This window comes from Corvus moneduloides, chromosome 1 (genome assembly GCF_009650955.1).
Source record: "Corvus moneduloides isolate bCorMon1 chromosome 1, bCorMon1.pri, whole genome shotgun sequence".
In the NCBI taxonomy this organism is placed as follows: domain Eukaryota; kingdom Metazoa; phylum Chordata; class Aves; order Passeriformes; family Corvidae; genus Corvus; species Corvus moneduloides.
The window spans coordinates 27,817,762-27,833,462 of NC_045476.1; the positions used below are offsets into that span (position 1 = coordinate 27,817,762).

The 15,701-nt window shown below is 37.5% G+C and overlaps 1 protein-coding gene across 3 annotated transcripts in view; it reads left to right on the forward strand.

The window, feature by feature from the left end:
* POU6F2 (POU class 6 homeobox 2) overlaps positions 1-15,701 on the forward strand; it is a 333,404-nt gene that overhangs the window by 53,740 nt on the left and 263,963 nt on the right. The window contains exon 1 of one of the 3 annotated variants that reach the window (XM_032103335.1): positions 7,071-7,284. The exons of the other annotated variants lie outside the window; for them this stretch is intronic. The gene's annotated coding sequence lies outside the window, so the exon portion shown is untranslated. Of the gene's footprint in view, positions 1-7,070; positions 7,285-15,701 lie in introns of those variants that run through there. 3 annotated transcript variants of the gene reach the window in all.

Consider the following 15,701-nt stretch of genomic DNA (forward strand, 5'->3'; position numbering starts at 1 on the left):
CCTCTCCTACCCATTTTAAAATACTGGAAAACAGACATGTAAATTAAAGCTTCCCATGGACATTTTTAACTTCTGCAACCTGCTTATTCAACATTTCATCCTAGGTCTCGCTGATCTTAGCAGCATTACAAGGATCATATTTTCACACAGATGAACCATTCATGGCGATTTTTCCAATAGATTTGACACAAGCATTCTTTTCTTTGATATTGGAGATATAAGCTTTCTATTTTTGACCTATTTTTTCTCCTGACCGACATATTTATTGAGGCTATTGTGAGGAAAATCCCACTTTCCATTAATATTTCACTTCTCTGTTTCTTTCTTTTGCAGAATTTCAGGTTGATAGAGCAGTAAGAGGGTCTTGGTTGATGTCAGCTTACGTATGGGCATACATCAATAAAAACAAAACTCAAAGTTTTATTTAGAATTACTATTTAAATAAATACACATGCAGTAGTTAATATGTGTATATGTATCATTTTGATGCTGTCTTCATGATTCTACTGTTGTAGATCAACATGTAGCATTTATTGATCTGTTCTAAAGGCAGATCTAGTTCCAGAGAAGATTTTGATTGATTGTCCTCATCCAGAGTGAATTCTTTCTCCATCTCTCTAGAGTCTTCTGTGGCATTGGCTGTGGATAGCAAGCAGACAAAAGATTTCTTTTTGAGGAAAGGATGTAATTGTATGTATGTATCGTATATGTATAGGTATATGTTATCATGTTTGAATTCCAAATAATTATTCAGTGCCCTTTGCTTTTTCCATCTGAGCAACTTGATACACCACTTATGCTAAGAGTCTATAAACTATTGGTAGTAGTACAGATATCTCATGTCAATCTTCCATTCTACAGAATGAGATGATTGCAACTAATGCACTGCATAAAGTAGGAATGTCCTCTGTGACTTGTGTTGTTTCATCAGATAAATATTCATCCCCTATAACCTTTTAAATTAAATGTTTTAGTTCTAAGAATTCTGTGCATGCAAATCTCTATTAAGAAAGTAGGAAAATTATTAAATACTTCGCATTTTTTGATTTTTAATATAAAACTGTAAGATACCTTACTTCATATCTCAACACCAGATGTTCATTGCAATAGCTCTCTAGTCTCAGTTTAGATCAAGAGGTAAAAATGCACTTGCATTCATCTGGATAAATAAGCTATATATCCACCCCTCACTTACTGGTGCCAGATGCAAACACAGAATATATTGTACAGGTCAGGTTTTTGGACCACAGTCAAGAACCAAGCATCAGTTCACTTTCCTTATGCTGTCTAATTTCTACCTCCTCCTGTGGTCTAAATGGTCGCTCACATTTCATCTGTAAGTTCCTTCTACTTGCTGAATAAGATAAAAGGAAAGGGATGCAGTCCTCCATCTTTTGTCTTCCCTTTATAAACTGAAATGTTCACCACAGAAACCTGAAAAGGAAAGGTATGAATGCCAATCTTATTTCTTGGCATTCTCCATTAACTAGATCTCTTGGTTAGCCTCAGTGAGATGCCCACATCTCTCAGGTCACTGTCCAAAAAAATCTCAGACTGTCTTGAACACTTTAATAAAAGCCATCTCCCTGCTTATTTCCATGCTATTAGTTGGTTTGGGGTTTTTTTCAGACCAACAATAATTCTCCCCAACAAAGCTTTGTGTGCATGCCTTTAACCATCCTGAAGAATGAGACTGCTGGTACAGAGTTAATTCCCTTTTCTGACAATCTATACTAGAAAAACATGCTTGGAGGTTATTCTACCACAAATGCATGCTTGGAACAGTGGATAAACCTCAGGCCCTTGCAGAATTCAACTGCCACATCACTTGTATGACTCCCTGAGAACTGGAGTCTGCAATGTTGACTAAGGGGAGGTCTTTGCTTCCTGCCAATTCAAGACAACTTCACTTAGTTTTGAGCTGCAGTCTACCTCTGGATGGCAGTACGGTCACTGTGAAGAAGTCAGAGCTCCTCCAGTTTTCTCTTAGGCAGTACAAATCTGGCAAATTTGTTGTCTTCACTCACTCCATTGGTGTGGTTTGCCTTTACCTCACGCTTTCACAATTTGACACAAGAAGTGAAGTCTCTAGGCTGGAGTCTATTGTTTTCAAGGTTTTCTGTCCTTTCCTCCAAGTGAGTCATCAGTTACAGTTGTTCAGCATTTTGAGAAGCTTCTTTCTAATTGGGTTTTATTACAGTACCTGATCTGAATGCTCTCCAAAAGTTGTTGAGAATGTAAAGTAGGAACTCCTCTCAGACTAGCTATACCCAGCTATAATGTTATTTACTCACAGTTTATTTCTTTTGGTAGACTTAAGCTCTAGCATGTTAAATATTTTCACATTATGTAAGGATATTCAGTGTTGGTAGTAAGTTTTCTTGAGCTACAAGGAAACTGGAGGCATATTAGTCATAAGTGAAAAAACTCAGAGTACATTCTTTTTACCCGTGCCATTGTGAGTTGCAAACAGGAATTGCCTGACAAATTTTCCCCAAGTTTAGTTTAAGTTTTTCTCTTTGGTATTTAGAATGTATCTGGTTTGTTAATTTTTTTTCTTGCAAATAAATTGTGCAAGCTAAAGCAATGGGATTTGAAGCAGTACAGGGAGATAAAAATGTGACTTTGTTGTGAAATTATATGATTGTTGAAATTGTTTTCTAGGTAAGATCTATGCACATTATAGTTCTTTGCTAAAAGTATCATATTGGTGTAAACCTGTGCAGAGCATGCATACTAAGCAAAGTCAGATTTTACTATTGTATCTATGACAGCAACTGGGATACTAAAAAGGACTCAGCTGTGCATTGTCATCAATGTTATAAACTGTGTTCCACTTTCTAGTCTGCTTTTTCAATCTCATTGCCATAAATGAAGTGCTGAATTACACTTGAAGAACCCTAGTGAAGGCAGAAGGATTAGAATAGGTGTTACTGAGGTCATAACTTATTAATGATGTTAATGTCATATACAAGGCAGGAGAGAACCCCCTTTGATAGTGAGATCCTAGGTTTGAGTCTGTATAGACATTTAGAGGGAAAACCAGGAAATTTTTGAAATACTTTTGGAGAGGAAAATAAACACAAACCCATATGTTCTTTAACTTTTATATTCATTGTCAGTGCAGTGTTTTAAATTTTTTCACTGAATTATAGTGCAAGAAGTATTTATCAGGCTCAGAGCAAATTTGAGGTGAAAGACTTTTGGCGATATAGACTAGAAGACACCACAACTGTGCACAGCTGTGTATTCCTGTGTTACATATTTTTCTCTCTTGTAGATCTTCGAATGTCAGAAACAGAAATGCTTTTTCTTCTTATCTTTTCAGAAGATTGTAATGTAAGCACTTGTGTTTCTGGGGTTCCCCCCTCCCCCCAATGCCCATCATATGCATTTCAATGTAATTTTCATCTTTTTCTTCCTACATAACTTTGCGGCTAACTTTGAGCAATTTGCCCACACTGCTGCATTCCAGTCTCACAAAACCTGATCTCACAAAATCCCATTGATTTCAGTATGTATAATTAGTCCAAGGTTACATGCTTGAAGAACCAGTTTATACCCTTCAGATATAAATAAATGACCACAATATCTTAAAGCCACAATTTAACCACAGTATAAATACGGCTTTGTTTTCATCACAGCAGTTCAGTTACTCTGTCATAACACATTTAACATATCTGGTTGGGCTTCTCTTAGTGCTTTTCAGTATATTGTCATCTTTTCTTTAAAGACCCCTAGGGACACGTACAAATACTGGTTCTGTTGGGAGAAAAAACTGTATAGATGGAGTGACATGAGTCACATGGGGTGACCTCTAAACATTGGGGTTTGAAGCCCAGCATAAGTGTTCACCTGTGTTGTCACTTCCCCATGTGATACCTCTTCTTTTTTTGTGGTCTTCCAGATCACTTTGATATCAAAGGATATGTGTGTCTTTCAAAAGCTTTACCTTACTCGTGATAGTAGTTGTGTGAGAGGTGGATACTAATGCCTTTTCATTTAACCATTTCTCTTCATAAGTGTAATAAATGGTTAAAAGGTTTTTTTTTTTTGGTTAAAAGGAAGTTAATAGTTACTTGTTATACACAGTTAATAAGTTGATTATTATTGTGACTGTACGGGTGTAATGCTGCTATGTGATCGCTAGATGGTGGCACCAATGGGGGAAGAGTGGTGGGTCTATAGAAAAGGGGAGAACGTTCTGGAATGTTCTTAAGATGACTTAATGGTTTATGATGTAAACATCTTGAGGAATTATTGGTTAGAGGGCAAACCAATCACTCGACACCCCAGAGACTGATGGAGCTGAACACCAATGAGGACCCTAGCAACGAGCCACCAGAGGGAGGATCGGGGCTCCACCAATCATAACATCAGAGAGACTATAAAAGGGCCCAGGGGGCTCAGCCACAGTGGGGGCGGGGTCTTCCTGAGGAAGCAGAGTCTGGAGGAACACCCTGTGCGTTGCACAGTTGTTTTTTTCTGGGTTGCCGAGTGTGACTCGGGCTTATCTCGACTCTCCGCTCCTGGTTTTTCTTTTTAAATAAACGAGCAGACTTCTATCTCACCCAAAAAGTCCAGGCTCCGTTTATAACAATAAGTGCACATTCATTCACTTTTCCTTCTTTTCTGATGTTTGTAAAAACAAAATAAAAAGTAGTGGAAGTCTGCAGCTAGAACTCTTCTTCAGAAAACAAGCCCAGTTGAACAATTTGTTCAACTGTTTGAGTGGTTAGATTGTCTGTCCTCCTCCAACTCAATTGCTCTGCTGGAATCAGACAGGTTGGGAAATTATGTAGAGTTGGGAACACTTCTCTGAGTGAAGCTTTGTGCATGTGGCCATGTGAGACTTCTAAAATTATAAATGCTTTAAACTACTAGATAAGGCTGATTTTGATGTGATAAAGTCCAGGGAATTGCTGCTTAAGCATGCAATTCATGTTAATGCACCCCGATCCCTGGTGAGTTGCTGATTAATCTGATGGGTTATAGCATAGCCTCTCAGTAGCTTTCCTTTAACTGATACATGGAACAGAATTCAATGTTTCTTCACACTGAATGTATGACCTTAGAAAACTGAAAAGGAGTCCAGCTTTTTTTTTTTTTTCTGATTATTGTGGCTGTAGATTTTTCCTTCCTTTATTAACTTCTGTTCCATACAACATTTGGCCTTGAAATATGATGAGATTGATATTCAATGCTTAATACTCACAGTCCTCTAAAACTGGAATTATTTCCCCGTCCCTTTCCTCTCTCTCCCCCCATCCCCCTTCCCCTTGCCTCCCAAAGTATTCCCTTTGGAGTTCAAAGCTTATGAATTTCTTGTCTTCCCACATGAAGAGGTACTTTTGAGCCCAACAGAAATTATGTTGTGTGTGTTAGGATTTGAAGCTGAAAGATGAGCAGAGGCAAGTTTGAAAACTTGTGGTAGAATTGTACAAGTAGTGTTACTTATGTGGAGACTAGTTTCTCTTTTCTGCTGGACTTTGGCAATAGGGAATATCTGTGCACATATCTTGGTGCTACAAAACTGATCTCATATCCTAGCTAAGTATCAAGTCTGAGAACATTTAATGGTTTTGCTGTTTTGACTGCACAAGTGAATCAATTTTTTGTAGAAGTGTTTTGATTCCATGTAGGAGTTGCTGGTTATCTTTTACTAGTAATTCTCTATGTAGGCCTGTGGGTGTACTACTTCACATTCTCTTGGAAACAAGCAAATACTTTGTGATAGTCACTTAAGTGGCCTTATTGTGCTCCCTACGAAGATGCCCTACTTGTGAGTGCAAAATTGGTAGCATATGCTTATTGGGGAAAAAAAGCTTTTTCCAAAACCATTGCTGCTGCTATTGCAGTAATGGGATATCAAACAGGCAAAATTGTATGTGTTGTCAATGTCTGCAATATAATTTCATTGACTTACTATTACCGCAGGCCTGGTTCCTACGGTATATCACCGTGTCCCGCAGCCATAGGGAGGAGGAGGAGGAGAAGATCCAGCAGGCAGGAATTGTGCAGCAAGATTGATTTATTTAATTATTTTACAAACTCTTTTATAGACTTTTTTCAAGGACCAGCCACCCCTTGGGGGTGATTGGCCAAAATCCTAAAACATCCATTATCAAAATATTTTCTACTATACCATAAACAAGACTTTTCAAGGTTGCAGGTGGCTTGGTTGTTTACATTCCCTGCTACCTCTTCTGTGAGAGAGAAAAGTCTCTCACGGACTTAGAAAAATAACAAGAAGATCCTCACTAACAGCATTTTTGTACCTACAACTTACAATGTTTAAAGTGAAGGCATGATGGTAAGCTTATATAAGGTGTCACATTGAAGTAATCACCCACCAACTTGATTTTATGGCAAAAGAGAACATTTTAATATACACATGAATTCTGAGGACACTCCAGCTTGCATGAAAACACAGAGGTCAAAGTATGTGATTAAGCATTCAGATACCGTAGTGCTGAGAAACACTTAAATAACCCAACAAATAAATGGATGAAGTAAATGTGGGTAAAAGCAAATATGAAAGTTGATTTTAATCTATGAATAAGAGTTTGGTGTAAAACAAAAATAAAAGGGCAAAAAGAGGGGATGGTTTAATTTTACTTACCCCACATGTGGCCACCTGTATTTATTTGGTGCTTGTGGTGGCCAGTGAGCCTGTGGTACAAGGGACAAAGAAAGTCCACTGGTGAGATAGTCCCTAGTACCAAAGATTCCTCCCCAGATTAGGGTGAACAAAAAAAGCTTCCCCTAGCATGCTTTGCCCTGTTATGCCACTGTACCCTAGTTCTGCTTCCCTGGTTGGCCGTTGGCCTCCCTGCCCCCTTGTTACCTTATATGTCCCTGCCCTAGAAGGTTCTCCACTTCAGGTTCCCCCATTGGCCCTTGCCCCTCACCACTCCCCCAGAGTTTTCCCATTGGCTCCCATTCCATAGTCCCACCTTTGTACCGCCCCCGTGCCCTCAGATCGTTGGTCCCTGATGCTCAATCCGCTCCTGTACTTCAACCTGGACCCTCCGTTGTTCTTTTTCTTCGTCCCTGGAACCGTTCACGAGTGTGGCTGCAATAAACCTCCTCCTGTGGAACCCCATATGAAGATCTTTTCTGGCTCTTTGCTGTCGACCCATTTACTGGAGCTGTCCGTGCATGCGTGCGTACGCGTGTGTGAGTGTGTGGTGGTCCTGCCGAGCGGCTTCACTAAGGAGACGCCTTTAGGAAGGTCGCCGCACCTCGCGCACCAGCACTGACAAGCCGCATGGTCCATGACAGGTGCTTGCCTAAGTCTCTTTGCTTATGCTTTTATTTTGCCAAGATTTCTCTTCAGCAATCTTCAGAATAATGTTTTAGGTTGGAATCAAATGATAAAAAGGATCCTGTGTTTGAATGCAGAAGAAGCACATGAGCTGGGACTGTCAGGCCTGTGAGTTGAGCAGAGCTATCTGTCTGTGTGAAGAGGGAGCTCAAGGAAGGCCACAGATGTATGGGTGCTCCGCTCATTTTCCTAAGCTGTAGATCTGAATCATTGTACTGGGGCTGGCTGGCTGGAGGCAAATTGCTTTATAGCAGCACATCTGATGCTGTGTTTTGGATTTGTGACTAAAACAATATGGATGACACCCCAGTGTTTTGGCTATCTCAAAACAGTGCTTGCACAGTGTCTGCGTTAGAGACAGGTAAGAAGCTGGGAAAGGACAGTCTCTCCATAAAGCTTCCCTGGAGAAAGACTATTTACAAGAGCATGTAGTGATAGGACAAGGGGGAATGACTTCAAACTGAAAGAGGATAGGCTTAGATTAGATAGTAGGAAAAAATTCTTTTCTGTGGGAGTGGTGAGGCATCAGAACAGGTTGCACAGAGAGGTTGCGGATACCCCATCTCTGGACATGTTTAAGGCCAGGTTATCTGGAGCTCTGAGCAACCTGGTCTAGATGATATTAGCATCCCTTGAAACCCAAATTGTTCAATTCTATGATAGTGTTGGGATGTCTGACCCCAACTGACCAAAAGGTTATTCCATACATATGATGTAGCGTTGAGCATTAAAATAGGGGGAAAGAAGGAGGAATTGGGATTATTTGTGTCTATGATGTTCATCTTCTCATGTAACTGTTACGCACAGTGAGGGTTCACTGCCCTGGAATTGGCTTGTCAATGAGAAGTAATGCTAAAAATTCCTTATTTTGGTTTGCTTGCGTATGTATCTTATGATTCCCTTATCAAACTGTCTTTCTATTGATCCATAAGCCATGTCTTCCTCTGTTTGTTTCCTCCTCAGCCTGTGGGAGAGGGGAGTGAGTGAGTAGTTGTGTGGGTGCTTGTCTGCTAGACATAATAGCTCACTAAAACAGTGCAGATCTTCAAGAGGGAGCAACTGCTGTAGCCACAAGCAGGAATAAATGTCTTGGAGGAAAATTTCAGTAGGTTTAAAAAATAAGAACCACCTACTGGGACTTTAAGGGTAGTCATATTGATAACTGCTTGGAAAGGGAATATTCCTGAGGAAAGTACAGTGGTAGGAAGAAAAGAAAAAGTAACATAACAGGATAGGTCTGATAACAGCAGACATGAGCTCCTGTTTTACAGCGTTTTATTTTTCTGCTGTTCTCTGCAATTAAGATCTGCTTTCCTAATTCTTCTTGAGCTCTTTAGGCTGGGAGAATGGAGGGCACGCATTGTAACAGTCTGAGTACAGAGGGCAAGGAGAAAGCATCTTTTGCTCCTATAAGACCCTTTGAAGTTGTCCCAGGGTTGAGTTTGACAGGTACAATCAAGACCTGCAGCAGCTCTGTGAAATGTATCAGAAGTGCCACCAGGTTAAGAAATGAGAGATGGATTTTTCTTGATGTAAGGAATAAATTGGTTAAGTATGCATTAGCTAGACTATTTGCTCAACACATGAGAAAATGGGTATCTGTGGATATTGAAAGCAGGTAAATCATTAAAGGACTAGGTTAACAAAAGGAATAAATGGATAAAATTATTAATGGTCCACTTAAATATAGTGAAAATTGTCCTAGCAGTAAATACAATCAAAATTTTGTGAGTGTGGTTTGAGGAAAGTTAGTTTTTATGAAACTCTAAGTTAGATATTATTAAACCTTAGAAAAGCATAGACCAAGAAAGAGTTCAGTAAAGACTCTGTGGGGATAGATTACTTATGCAAATTTTCACAGGAAGGCTTAAAAGTTGCAATAGACACCCTTGCCCAGCTCTCTCCTTCGCAAATTGGTTAAAAAATGTATAGGGATTAGGTGACTTGCCTGGCAATGCAAACAGCTTCAGTGGCAAAACTGAGCCTCCAAGGTGCCAGCCTTCCTATTATAAGCGTTTAGTGGCAAACTTCCTCTCCCACAAAGGAAAGACTATTTTTTGTTAAAAGAGGACTAAGAGAAAGGTCAAAGATGGTTTGAACACTGTATGATCTCACAGCTGTGCTCGTATACTCAGGCTTGCTGCAGGAAACCCAAGTGGCTCTTTGGCTTTGCATATGCAAACTGTAAATACATGTAGTCTCTAGGTTGAGAAAACTAATCATAAATATGGACATAGGAATGAACTTTTCCTTAAAGTAAAAAGCAATGATGCTTTCTTCAAATATATATGCCAAACAGACAGTAACAATTTCCATTTGTACTGACACATGAAAATAACTTATAATGAACAAATTTGAGATTGTGATTAAAACTCGTATTCTGCATTTTATTGCTCTATTTTTGTATTTTTAATCACTCTGAAGTTATTAATAGCTTTTTAATATTCATTTTTGGGATGCTAATGTTACCAAAGCAGTTATTGTAATGATCTGCATATTTGTGCATGGGTTGTGCATGCAAAAAAAAGAAAAAGAAAAAAAAAGTGCAAATTATGCTATGTCCTTAAGTAATATTAATAATTTGAAGGAAACTTTTATTTTTAACACCTATATTTATTAGTTGTTTTTAAAAAAATAACATGAAGCTTGTAATAGGTAAAAAAGTAGGTTAAAAGTAATTTGAGACAAATAGTATTATGAGATTATGTTGACCTGTGTTTTTTTGAAACAACTAAACTACATTTAGGGATACCTATTGATATCTTGTTATCGATTTCAATGACAAGAAGAACAGTGCCCTTACATAGATCTCAGTGATTTTTCACGAGGAGAACTGAGTATGTGTTTTTCCCTGTTGAAGCAGATGGCAGCAGTCCAAAAGGCTTCATTTAGAACGCATCAGGCTTGCTAAAACCTTTTTTATATATGTAATATTTGCATATGTACATGTGCGTACATTAGATATACATGTCATAAGAAATAATAGGATCTTTGGAAATATTTTTCTTCCGTTGAAACATAAGGAAATCAACAGCACTTGTGACTGCTCTCTGAGCAGAGCAGTGGTAGTTACTCTTCTAGGGTGTAACTGAGCAACCCAGTGATGTCAGCCAGTTTACAAAAACCAGGTGCTCACAGGAATGTGTTGGTACAGTTGCATGTTTTGGTTTACTCTCTGATCTGATTTTTCCTTCCTTAAAATATTGTTTGTCTTAAAGGAGTTTCCTCGAGAAACAATAGGGAGCCAATTGCAAATCATTGTACGGCAAACTTCTTTTATTATAAGAAACAACAAACCCTCCAAAAATCCCTCAGCCAAACAGTATCTAATAAAGAACAGAACTGTTCATGTAGGAAAATATCAGCATATTTGAGAAATGCTTCAGTCATTGTTTATTGATAATCCAGTTACTGTAATTGCTGCTAAAATGATTGGTAAATGTTCTGCTGTTTTCCTGTTGTAAAGCATTAAACAGAAAAACTGCTTTGTATTGAAGAGATCCTTCTGTATGTCCAACACATAATACTGTTGCTGTGTGTGGTGTGTGACACATCTTACCCTAGCATAAAGAGCAAAACACTGGGAGTTTGTAAGTATACCTGCAACTTCCAGCAGATTAAGGCCATTGATGAAAAGGCCAAGCACCGTTTGGGCTTCAAGTTCTTAAACCCTCATGTAAATTGCATTAGAAATGTAAAGTTGTGTGATAGTTGAAGGCATGTTGATTTTGGAATACATTTAATTAGAAATTAATATGTTGTGATCTACAACATGAAAAGAAAGATGTGGTACCCAGGTGTTGATGAAGACCTGGTATGAAGAAAAGTAACCCTGAAGATCTTCTGTGTAATGATTAAAAAAACAATTGCACTCATTCATCAATGAGAAAGGCTTGGGAAATATAAAAAGCCTTGCATTATTGATCTGCAGTATTTATGGCATTATTAACTATGTTTAGCAGTTGTAGCAGCAGATTTTGCTGTCAGATGATCTCAGCATAGGAGAAGGATAGGAAAATGATTTGAGATTCTTCCTCTTAAACTGGAAGCTGCAGTGCATCTTCTAGTATCTGGAAAAAGAAAATAACATTTTATTTTCTGTGAGCCTCAGATCAGGAGAGGCTTTCTGGTGAGAGCTAGGGAAGAGATCCATCCTGAAATAGGAAGTGACTTTCCTGATATGGCTGAGTCCATGGCTGACTACATATGGATCTTGATTTGTGTTTTCCTAGACCAAATGCAAGTAATTGAATTAACCTCTGAGCTGGCTTAGTATTTAACCCATGCTCTGATCATCAAAAATTCAAGTTAATGGTTTCTTTGTTTTGCATCATGAAAATCCTGACGTGTTATGTAAAATTAAGTTTTTGTTTAACTAAAAGGAGAGCTTCTTTCAATTGCTCTGAGTCCTTTCTATGCAGCCTGGTCAAGTTTGTATCTCATACCCGATCAACATTCAAAAGCCATTGTAAGTTTGGTTTTGGTGTGATTCTAGACGTGCTGATTTCTAAAAGAAAGGAATTTTAGCTGAATTCTGGGTTTGATATTTTTTCACCCAAAGTAATTTATAGTGTCTGCATGGTTGACAAAGCCTGACAAATGCAAATACAGAGAAACGGCATATAATACCATATTTAAATTTCTGGTTAGGCCAAATTATTCTCATCTGACTGCTTTGTGGTGGAAAACCTAGTAAGAAATCTTACACCTAGGAAAGACTAACTCAAGTATGGAGTATTTTATAGTGTTTCTTAATTCCAAAGAGGTTGTTTATGGCCTCTTCTTGTCATGGAGAGCAGAAGGATTATGCTGATAAGAGCATACTGTAGGTTCTAGAAGGATCTTTTAACACATGTAGCATGATCATCTGGAAAGAGAGGCGTTGTGTTTAAGGGCTATTCAAAATAAGAATTGAGCAAATATTAAACAAGAAAAAAGGCAAGTTATGAAGCTGGCAGGCTTGTGAAAAAGCACTTGTGATTTGGTAAACAGGATCATGTCTCTCAGGTGGTCATTGTGGAGACTAAAACACATGAAATAATTTTCAGGGTGAACAAGAAGGCTGGTTTTTTTTTAAAGCAGGGATCTGTTAGACAGCTAATGTATTACATTAGGGTAGAATGGTATTTTTCCCATAAAGGTAATAAATACATATATAGAAATGCTGCTTTTTTTTTTTCTTTTTTCTTTTTTCTTTTTTTTTTTCTTTTTTTTTTTTTTTAATGGAAGACAGTGCTTTCCTCTTCATACTGGATTTTTTTCCAAGCCTTCCAGTAAGCTGGCCCCACAGTCTTAAAATTTTAGTTATTCTTTCAGGCTTGAAATTTTCTGGATGTTTTCTTATGTTTGACATGACTCCTTCAGAATAGAACTGACAGAGCATTGGGAATCATCCATTACTCCTATGAAAAAAATGTGTCAAAGTCTTACTCTTGGTAGGACCATCTTCTAATTTCAGATTTAATTGCTTTCTTAAAGCATCTCCTTTTTTCAAGAAACCAGATGAAAAAGAGTAGGAAATGTCTTGGTTTGGTGATCTTAAAGGTCTTTTTCCAATCTAACTGATTCTATGAAATGTGTGGGAAAGTCTGTTGAAGGCTTACCCACCATGTTGGTCCCAGTCAAAAATGCCTGTTTTGCCTTTTCCCTGTCCTGGTCTCTAGGGCCTGACTGTCTGCTTTCACAAAAATGGGTCAAGTTTTGTGTGACTCCCAGAATCTTTAACTAGAAGAAGGCTGATTTCTCTCACCACTCTCAGGACTTGTTATTTCTACTAATGGCTGTGTGCTATTGTCTATCGTGTTTTGAGGAGCATGGTAGCTTCTCAGAATAGTAGCTTCTCGTGTCTCTTGACCTGTGTATGCATACAAACTTTTGCTACATGTCCACAGAGAGACAAGCTCCTTTCCAGTAAGGCAGTATGTCATTTAAATGGGGAATCATTATAATCAGACCATGGCCAAAATTAAAGCTCTTGTTACCTAATTAATAAAGGAAAGTTTTGAATAGCTTCACCCTGGATCTGGTACAAAACTCTAAACAAGGGTTCTTGGAACAAGAAGAGCAATATGATCTTTAAATCAGACTAATAATTGTATCAGAAGCATTAAGGTCAACTCTAAGACTTGAAAGCAACATTTAGAGTAAAGCTTCTGTGCTGTGTGTACTCTGGCATTAGTGATCCCTAAGTGTCATGTGTGTCAGAAAAAACACAAAGTATGGATTCATTAGTGCACATATTTCTTTGCCAGCAGGATTAAGAAATGGCTTTTCTGGACTAGAGGTGCAGAAGTCTCCTACAATGAATTATTTTTCCTTACTTTTTCTATGGTGAAACCAGCATTCTTTGCCTTTCTTTCTTTTTTGAAGATTGCAGCATGACTGCCAGGGTACATTTAGAGCAATAAACCCAAACTGATTATAAAATAAATGGTGACCTAGCTATTTACTACTGTGCAGCTTCTGTGTGCCTATTCCCTGCAGCCTCTAGCTAGCCTGATTAGCAAATTGAACTTCTCTTGTGAACCTTTCAGCTTGCTCTTAATAGGTGTAAGAAATATGTGCAACGATATCATTAGGGAAAATAGTGAATAAATTTAGTGAGGGATTTTTTGGTATGACTTGAAAACATATTGTAGTACCTCAATCTCAAGGCACAGCAATTCAAGGGACATTGTCACTTAAAATATAGTTTAAGAAGAAATAAAATTAATTCTATTTTAAGATTCCTAAAGCAACAATTAAAAGCTCTGTAATTTCTGTAAACTTTATTTTTTCGGTCAGATCTACATTATTCTAATAAGCAGTAACCATTTCAATTTCCTCAGAACTTAAAATTGAGTAAATAAATGAAGAAGACAATCCTATCATTACTGCTTAACTTGAGAAGAATATTTCTGTGAAAGGAATCACCATGGGCAGTGATAGTTTTTCTGACTTTCGAAATTAAATTGTTATAGTTCAGTACTATTAATAAAATGAGTATAACTAAGCACTGATTTCTTAATTAGCTACATTATTTTAAATGACAAAACTCTTTTTAAACTGCATGCTGGACACTCCATGTGAAAATAAGTATCACTGGAAAAATAAAATGTTCAAAGCCACACTAGTATTGAGAAAAGGGAGAAAAGAAGAACTTTGTTTTTCTGCTACAGAGAATATAATGAGGAGAATAAATACAATTCTAGCTGGAGAAAAGCAGACACTGTTTTGGGTGATAATATTCATATTGAGTGAGATGAGCTGTTGATATAGCAGCTTTTTGCTGTAAGGGAGAGGTAATACAGAAGATTTTAGTAAGTTGAATATGAGTAATATAGGTAAGAGACATAAATACGTAAATAGATGTTCAAGGTCAGAGTAGTGATGAGAGATCAATGACCATGTATCAGCAGTCTTGTTTGTTTTGCATATAAACATCCATCCAAAGGTGGTGGCAGAAGCGGCTGTGAAGAAAATGAGATTTTTCTCTGTAACTTTTCCAGGGAAATAACAGCCAGCAGGTAGAAATGGTCAGAGGCTAGCAGGGGACAAAAGGTTGATTCAAAGTAGTTTGCATAAACCAGTCTATGGATAGATTGGGATGGAAATACCAGCACATTAGTGACAGCAGATAAAACAATGTTAAAAGAAGAAAGAATCAAAGAAGGTTGTCAGTAAGAGATCTTTATTTATGGGAAAAAAATGAATACCTCTAGAAGCAGCAAGATGAAGGAAGAAAACTTTTTCATAAGAAGAAGACCAAGGGAGAAGGTAAGCCTAAATTCCACCAGTATTTAACCAAAAAATTAAATCCAATCCTTTTCCAGTAGAGTCTTTTTAATGTATTCCTCACACAAAAACTAAGCTAAGGTACATCTTAGAATAGCTTTATCCAAATTTGTGATCATGCTCTATCTTGATTAAAAAATTCAAAAAGATACAATTCAAATAAATTTTTAGTGCAGTCATGGGAATAAGAAGTCATTATGAAGTGTATATTTTATGTTTACTAGTAGAATTGTTGTGTTTGCTCTCAAACAAATTCATTGTATATGTCCCAAACAGAAGTCTGTGTAATATCATGATTGGGGGGGTGGGGGTTTGGGCAAGATTTATTTCATATTTTGAAGAAAAGCAGAAAATTGTTTTCTAGTACTTCTAAGTTAGGGGGAAAAAAAGTCTGTGCAAATTAACTTCAAACTAAGGGCAAAATAAAAAATCTTACTTTGAACTAGAATTTAGAAAGTAATTACATTCAGAGCAACAATGTTTATGGTGCAGTAAGTACAAAATTTAGACCAGTGGCTAAATCAGTACATGAAGCCTTTATAAAGCTCTATTATCACCCAAGTCCTACATTAAAGAAGAAAGTAATTCATTTTTAGACTTC